The following is an 8823-nucleotide window of genomic DNA, read 5'->3' as shown; positions in this document are numbered from 1 at the left end:
AGTTCTTTAACTATGTTTAGTTGCTCTTCTTGATCTATTACAAAAAGCAACTGCAATAAATAAAAGTTTGTTTGCCGACATTTAAATAAAAGCAGTAGTTAAAAAAAAATTGAAATGTTCATACTATTTTGATTTGATTTAAAGCTTTAAAGACATATTAAGTCGTATTTAAAAAGCGTATTTAAAAAGCGTATTTAAAAAGCGTATTTAAAAAGCGTATTTAAAAAGCGTATTTAAAAAGCGTATTTAAAAAGCGTATTTAAAAAGCGTATTTAAAAAGCGTATTTAAAAAGCGTATTTAAAAAGCGTATTTAAAAAGCGTATTTAAAAAGCGTATTTAAAAAGCGTATTTAAAAAGCGTATTTAAAAAGCGTATTTAAAAAGCGTATTTAAAAAGCGTATTTAAAAAGCGTATTTAAAAAGCGTATTTAAAAAGCGTATTTAAAAAGTGTATTTAAAAAGCTTTAAAGACATATTAAGGCGTATTTAAAGACATATTAAGGCGTATCTAAAACTTCACAGTTTTAACTGTGAAGTTTTAGCTCTAAATAACATCAATACGGTATGATATGAATATGATGCGATATGATATGATACGATATGATACGAATGTTTTCTTAGTGATTACGAAATATATTAAGCGTGTTTTTATATTGTTTTATAGGTACATAAATACGTAAATTAAGAAAGGAATACAACAGGATTGAGTTTTAAAATAATATCGGCTGTTTTATAAACGCTTGTTTTAAAATGTTTTATTTGTTGATTCACAGTAAGGCAAATGGAACTCGGAATATAGGTTTACAATTATGATTTATTTATTTAACGGTTTAAATTAATTAAAAAATTTTCTCCACTAAATAAATTTTTCTCGCCAATACCTCTTTTGCAATACATCAAAAAAAAAGTTTTTAAATTGACGTTTAAAATTCGTTTTTTTTTTCTGTTTCATTTTCAGGAAGGTTTATGTCACTAAAATACTTCCTCAAACCACTAAAGTTAATATTTTTTTACATCTTGAAAACACTGAAAAAATAAACTCATAAAATGTAAACAAAAAACTCAGGAAATGATAACAAGTGAAGTACAATTTTAAAGTTGAAATGAAATGGTTTCAATAATATTTTAACGTAGAAGTTTTATTGCGATAGAGGTTTAAACGATTTAAATTTCGGCGCAGTGAGGTTTTAACACAGTAATTAGAAACACTAGATTAGCGAATAATAACGTGAGAGTAAAATTTTTTAATACGCTTTTAAAAGTTTTATATGAGATTTTTCTCATATGCAGGCTAAATTCTCATATTGCTACTAAATTAGTTAAAATCTAATTAAATTTTCACACAAAAAAGTTATACAAGGTTTCGTAAAAAGTTATACAAGGATTCGTTTTAAGTTCGTTGATAGCTAATTTAACTTTTGAAAGTTTTATACTTTTCAAAAAAAAAAAGGAAAAATAATTATTACGCGGCCAAAAATTAAACAAAAAAAAGTACAGTAGAATCCCGTTGACTTAGACTCTGAAGAGATATATGAATATAAAGTTCGACTTAGCGAATGTCTGAATTAAGCGAAACTTTCGTTATGTCGGACTTATTGAAAATGTCTTACATCGAGATTTCGAGACTTATCAAATGATTTATTTGGGAGCTTGTTTTTGCTTATGAAGGTTGCGTTTGGCCGAAGAAAGTAAAGTGTGATCAATTTAAGATTCTCAACATTCGAATGGGCAATGCAATTATCAATAAATAACTATTTAACAGCCTTCTAATGCAAAGATTCTAACGTTATTTTTTCTCACCCACTCCTCAAATAGTCTAGAGGTTTCAAATGCATACTTTTTTTTGTGCTTTATAAAACAAACCGAACCCATCTACATTGAATATATTACACAATTTGTAACGAGACAATATTGTCAGCAAAGTTGTTTCCCTCCAAGGAGCCGTCAAAATTTTGACCTTCACCTACTCAAAACAAGAAAAGCAATTTTAATATCACTATCACTAGGTACGATAGTGTGTGTGTGTGTGTGTGTGTGTGTGTGTGTGTGTGTGTGTGTGTGTGTGTGTGTGTGTGTGTGTGTGTGTGTGCATGGCCTACTGTTATTATACGGCCTGATTTGTTGCATTTTCCGGAAAAAATTAAAAGGCCAGTTTTTTTTCGGCAAATGTTTATTTTATTAAAATGGTCGAGGAATACCTGAGATTATCATCATGTAATTACATTATGCTATACAATATTTTTCGCTAACTCATTTCCTGTTTCAGTATATTCCAATAACATATGAAATACTGAAATAGACTTTCAAATAGCTATGTATCAAAATGCTACTAAAACAAACTTACATATTGCAAAGACTACTTACAACTCTTATCAGGAAATAAAAACAAAGGTTTGTAATTTTATATGTATTAAGGATTTGAGAAAAAATCTTTTATTAGCACTAGCAATCAGTTCTATATCTTTTTTTAAACTTTTTTACCTGATCTTTTCTTACAGAATCTGCAGTTTCTTTTTGTAAATTATTATAAAAAATATTAATGACAATTCGAGATCCATATTTAATTCCCCATTCTTGGTGATACTCGCATGTAAAATCAACACTGCTATAATAAATCTTAAAAATTTGTTCTGCAAAACTTTTAAGTGATAAAGAATAACCGCAATGTTTGATTAGAATAGGAGAAATAATATCTAGAATACTAAAAAGATGACAAATAAAATCAGACAAGGATTGACTTGGACATATAAGTCCACCTCTGGATAATATTTTCAGATATTTGTTATTAAAAACATCTTGGTCTGTAGAAACCATTTTTTGACCACAAGATAGACATTTAAATCTTTTTTTCAATTTTTTTAGCAATGTAGCCTGCTATAGTAACAGCAACTTCCTTGCTATCTTCAGAAAGCTGACACTCATATATCTCTGAAGACAACCATGCAATATCTTGCATAATGTTTTCCAAGTTATTTCTAACATTTTTTATTAAATGGATTATATCATATAATAGATATGTTTTTAAAACTCCATTACAAGCTGTATGATAAATAAATAGTTTTCCATCTCCAGTATAGGATTTATGTAACTCTGAAAATGCATTAACATTGGTAGAATGATTATCTGTAACAATAGCTCTTACTTTAAAACCTGATTGGTGCAATGAGGTAATGCACTCATCAATTTCTTTTTTCAACCATGATCCTATTGTGCAAACTTCAGGTGATGATCACACAATATAAGGAATAGCTTTTTGAAGCCCTACAATCATAAAAACAACAACACCTTTATAAAGACTACTTTCTGAATCTTCACCAATTTATTTCCCACTTTGATATTGGGCTGCTTTTTGCAGATACATTTCATCCACAAGAAGCACACAATCACTTGATACACAATGTTTTTGTAACAAAGCTGTTATAGCTTTATATGCATTTATATCACTTTATATCATTTATATACATTTATATCACCTAATATCATTTATATCATTTATATGCATTTATATCACTTTATATCATTTATATGCATTTATATCACTTTATATCATTTACATGCATTTATATCACTTCGGATTTTTCTAAATAAACTAAAAGATGGTAAAGGTAACTGTTCTAACAATAACTTATAAGACTGTGCTGAAGTGTGACGTAAAATTAGTGCATAACGTTAAGGATGCAGAATATGGAGGTCTGCCTTGAGGAGAATAGTATCTAATTTCATTTAACTGTCAAAATTGAATTCATATCATTGGCTTTATTTCTAATATAGATAGGAAAATTTTCTAACATACTACAGTTTGTTAATTTGCAATTATGACCACTACGAAACCATTCAGATAAAGAAATATGATAGCCTTTATATGTCAATGAAACATAAAGATCTTTATTTACAGTTATTGACTCAAAAACAGTTGGTATGCCTGATTTTTCATCAAAACATAGTTTATAATAAACCACACTATCATGAGTTTTTTAAATGTAAAGCCTGGCAGAGAATGTTATTCTGTCAAAGAATCAAGATTAATTATTTTATCAACACTTTGAAAATCTTTAAACTCATCTTTTCCTAAATATATCAAAGTTGGTTCTTTTCGGGGCAACTTTGGAACCTCAGAGTCGACAATCCACTTATTTCATTGGTTTAAATAGTTGGAACTGAAAGAAGATTCCATTTCAAGGTGCATCTTTTTCCGTAATTAATAAATTTGTCATCATATGATTTACACAAATAGCTGAATATTTTGATGGAACCCATTCTTTTCTATTAACAAAGTATATTCATCGTTCTTGCAAATCAAATTCTTCAGGAAAATGAAATATTGACTTTTTTGGACCATTAGAGTAACCAGTTTTACAGTTTGTAACAACACATTTATTAACCATTTTATTACTAAAACAAATCAAAAAAATGTAAGCTATTTTTAAATATAAAGTTCACTAACATTTATTATTGGAATTATTTAAATAACATCGCATAAAAAAGCAGTTCGACTATATACAGTAATAATAATAGACTGTCTGTGTGTCTTTTTCATTATTCCACTCTCTAATGGAATATAATGAAACAGGCAATCAGTCAGAATACATTCACATATTAATCAGTTCAGAATACATTACATATTAAATGACTATAAAAGCATAAACCAATGCATGCAAGCAAATATTTATATAGTAATTGTTACAATATTATAATTCAATATTTTATTCAACACCTTTGTATAATATTCATTGGTAAATATATTGTTATTGTTGTTGTTGTTAAAACCTTTCATACATAATTTAAAATTTAAAAATAAGCCGTAAAAAAACTTCACGAAGATTATCATTTTTTTCGAAGAAAATCTAAACAACCTGGTTTTAGTAACAAGACAAATTTAAATTTTCAATAACCATTCATTGTTGTAGTTTTTTTTGACAAGTAATCTATAAATATTTAATAACATTCTTGCGTTTGAATGAAAAATGTTACTAATTGTGTGTCGGTGTGGCATGTTGCAGAGTGAAAAACTTAAAGCAGATCAAATACAAATATCCCAATGAATGACAACTAAATTAATTTAAAGCTTTCGCAACTTGAAAAGCAATATCTTAATCTATATTTTGCCTCAGGCAAAATATAGATATATATTTTAAAAACTCAATAAAAAAAAATTAAAAAAAAAGTTTTTTTTTTCTAATTTGAATTTCATGCTATATTTTACTCTACAATGTTTTATTTCCAAAGATATTGTTGGCTTAGCAAAAAAACAGCCACAACTAGTCATATCTAGTCTAATCCAAATTAGCGTCTGTTATTGACCAATATTTTTGCGTACTTCTCAAGCTCGGAGTTGGAAGCGGGTTTGATTTCGAATCGCACAACAGTCCAGGTTTCAACATCAACAGGTTTTGACGCTCTAACCAACTGAGCTTTCTAAATGATTTACTAAAAATATTTTTAAATTTTAAGTTTAAAATATATTTATAAAGTTTAAGTATTCCTACATTTATTTGAAAACTAGTAACAAGTCTTTAGATGCTGCAAACATTTAACTTTTGAATGATTAGTTTCTTATTTTCTAAAAACGGAAAAAATTCAATTAAACCTTTTCGTACAACGTGGAATGGCCGAAATAGAGGATATATTATACTTTATTCAAAATTAAAAATGATATTTTGTAAGCAGTTTAGACCTTCAGCTGTATAAAATATTTTTCAGTATCTTTTACAGACTTATCAGATTTCAAAGTACTTGTTTGCGAGGCGTGTTCGTAAAGAATGCCACGATCTATATACAAGGCAAAAGAAAACACAACTTTATCTTAATTAAATTTGTTTGAGATATTTTGCGTTTTTTTGCTTTAATTTTAACAAAATGCAATGAATGATTAATAAAGTAATCTATATCGTCGGTATACAAGGGAAATGTCCATTTAGGCAGTATGGAGTTATTTATACCACTATTTAGTATTTTAAATTCTCTGTCGTTTGATATACCACAAATTTAATAAATCAATTATAAATGAGTTATTAAGAATTTTTATTTCAACTATTACACAAAAACTTATTTTAACTATTACGCAAAAACTTATTTATTCATTATCTTAAAATGTTTTTGTAATTAATAACAAGTAACCTTATTTTTGTTAATTTATATCATTTTTTTTTTAATTTTTTTTATAAAATACAATACTTCAGAAACTACCCAACAAATATGTTACGCAAAAAAATTTATTTATTTTTACTACATTTTTTTACTTATTATAACTATTTACATTTTTATTTATACTTAATTAATTTTAATATTTTGATATAAATATATTTTTTATACATTTTATTTTACTTATTTGTTTATTTACTTATTATTTTACTTATTTAACTATTACAAACAATGATTTATATTTTTATGTATTTAAAGAAATAATTATAATTCTTATGCATTTAAAAAAATACTAAATTTTCATTTCATTCATTCTCAAATGCACATCTTTCATCAGGTATTTACATAGATATTAAAACGTTGCACCTCCCCCCACCTTTTTTTTTCAAATAATAATTGGGTAGATGCGTACTTCAGCCACTTCCTTAAGTAAGCCTGTAAAAATGTTTATGCGAAATGAATATTAATGAAAACCATACCCTCCCTTAGGATCAGGGTTTGGTTAGGTTTTCAACCTTTATGGTTAGGTTCAGATAGTTAGGGTATAGTTTTAAATGATACTTGTTTTGTGTAAAATGTAAAACTTTTTTACATACTTGCTAAAAGGGTGCCTGAAATACACATCCGCAAATAATTGAAGGCTGCACTTAGAAAAGAAGAACTTTAAAACATATTAATTCATAAAACATTTAACACTAGCGATGATGCGGCTTAAAAAAAGCTAATAAACCTGCTTACAAGTTAAAATCAAATGCAAATCTAACCTTTTTACAACATCTGAAGAACACCACAGCATAAGCATACCATTGTGTTGTTAAAAGATTTGGTTGAATATGATCTATGCTAATATAATGCTTTTAACAGATAAGAGGTCCTAAAAAGGACCAGTCAAATCGTCATATTGGAATTTCTGCTTTCTGTGTACCAGCAAATAGAATAGAACTTGTGTAAATTAAACTTGATATGTTGAATTATTTGTATAAGCTGCTTACTATATTGAACAACAACTTTTTTCCATATTATGCACATTATAGTTCGTTCACATCTTTTTTTACTTTATAACTAATCAACTTCGCTATGCAATCTTTAATGTCTATTGCAGCCTCTTTTGTAACATTGCACTTAATTCTCAGAAAATTCCATTGTAAATATATAAAAAATGTCAATATAAAAAATCTGTTTAAAAGTCATAAATGTTTGACATAAGCAAAAATGCCAAAAAATAAATAAAACTTAATATTGTTTACAACAATACTTTTAAAATAAAGAAAAAAGTGTTTGATTAAGTTATCAAATTTTCATACTAAAAAGTGTTTTTAGTGAAAAATAAGATTTTAATTTAGTCTCAAGTCAAATACTTATGTAAAAAAGAAATAGCTGTCAAAATAGTCAGTCAAAAAAATAAGAAAAAACTAAATCTCTTAAACAGTATAAACAAAATTCCTTATATTTGAGTAAATTTATCTATGATAGCATATTAAAAAATAAAGTGCTTATATGAACACAAACATTTATTTATTTAGAATTGGTACTATCATAGACAAGTTTATTCAATAATTCTAAAAAAAAACAAGCAAGGAAATATACAAAATTTTTGCACTCAATAACATTTATTAAAAGAAGTTTATCATATGAATATCTGATAATAAAGGTTATTGGTTGTGTCCTTGCCTGCATTAATTTATAACTGTATGAACAAATACTATACCGTAATTCTATATACAAACGAAGCAAAATAAAATTGCTTATCTCAAAAAGAACCGTATGTCAAACGTATTAAAACTATGTATGAACTGCTAAGGCAACTTTGTAACAAGTATCGCAGAGATAAATACTTATCAGCTATCTATAGAGGATTAACCAGATACTTTAAGAATTTGCCGTAAATGAGAAGTCATAGCATGAAGAGCAACTTGCTCTAACTGAGAAGATACCAACCAACTCATTGGTGGCATTGGCAAAACACAAGCTGCTGGTGGACTACTAAATTTAGCACCAGCATAAGGGTATAAACATTCATCGTCTGAACTTAAAGGAGTGCGACTGCCAGACTGCATTGATATCGGAGAACTACTTTGAGATCTATAATTTTCAGAACTCCACTTTAAATATGAAGGGGGAGAATCTCTACCGATGAGAGAACGCGTAATTGAACTCTGGCTTCCATCACTTTTTAAAGACCGAGATCTCGGCCTCTTCGTTTGTTTTACACTCGTATTTCTTCCATACATTTTATTTAGTGCTAAACATCTGAACTTTTCCTTCTTTATTCTAACGATTTCTTCTATTTATTTTTATAAGCTACGGACACCTTGGCAGCGAAACTAACTCTAATCTTTGCTCCGAAAAACAACACAGCTAAAAAATTTTTCTAGAAATAAGAAACGAACATCACCTGACAAATAGACCAATGAAAGTAAAGATCATATTCACGTGATAAAACTCTATTGTTCGTAACCGAAAATGGCGGAAAAAAAGCTATACGCTCTGTGCTTCTATTGACAACAATTATACGGGGGATTTATATAATAAGTATTAGTTTTAAATCTAAACTTTATCAATAATAATTAATTTTATTAAACAAAAAAAGACAAAATTAGTTTGAAAATTTATTTTTTAAAAATATACTATATTAATATATTAAAAATGAAAAATAAAAGTTATTTGTTTTTAAAGCTATAT

The 8823-nt window shown here is 27.3% G+C and overlaps 1 long non-coding RNA gene across 1 annotated transcript; it reads right to left on the bottom strand.

Annotated features, from left to right (window-relative positions):
* Positions 1–5153: 5153 nt before the first annotated feature.
* LOC136078236 (uncharacterized) lies at positions 5154–8501 on the bottom strand. The gene is made up of 2 exons (XR_010637625.1): positions 6906–8501; positions 5154–5415 (listed from the first exon to the last, which is right to left on the bottom strand). It is a non-coding gene; the product is annotated as an uncharacterized LOC136078236 (long non-coding RNA).
* Between the last annotated feature and the right edge of the window lie 322 nt (positions 8502–8823).

Source organism: Hydra vulgaris, chromosome 03, assembly GCF_038396675.1.
Source record: "Hydra vulgaris chromosome 03, alternate assembly HydraT2T_AEP".
Lineage (NCBI taxonomy): Eukaryota > Metazoa > Cnidaria > Hydrozoa > Anthoathecata > Hydridae > Hydra > Hydra vulgaris.
The sequence above is the reverse complement of the archived record's forward strand: the minus strand, read 5'-3'. Positions and strand labels throughout refer to the sequence as shown.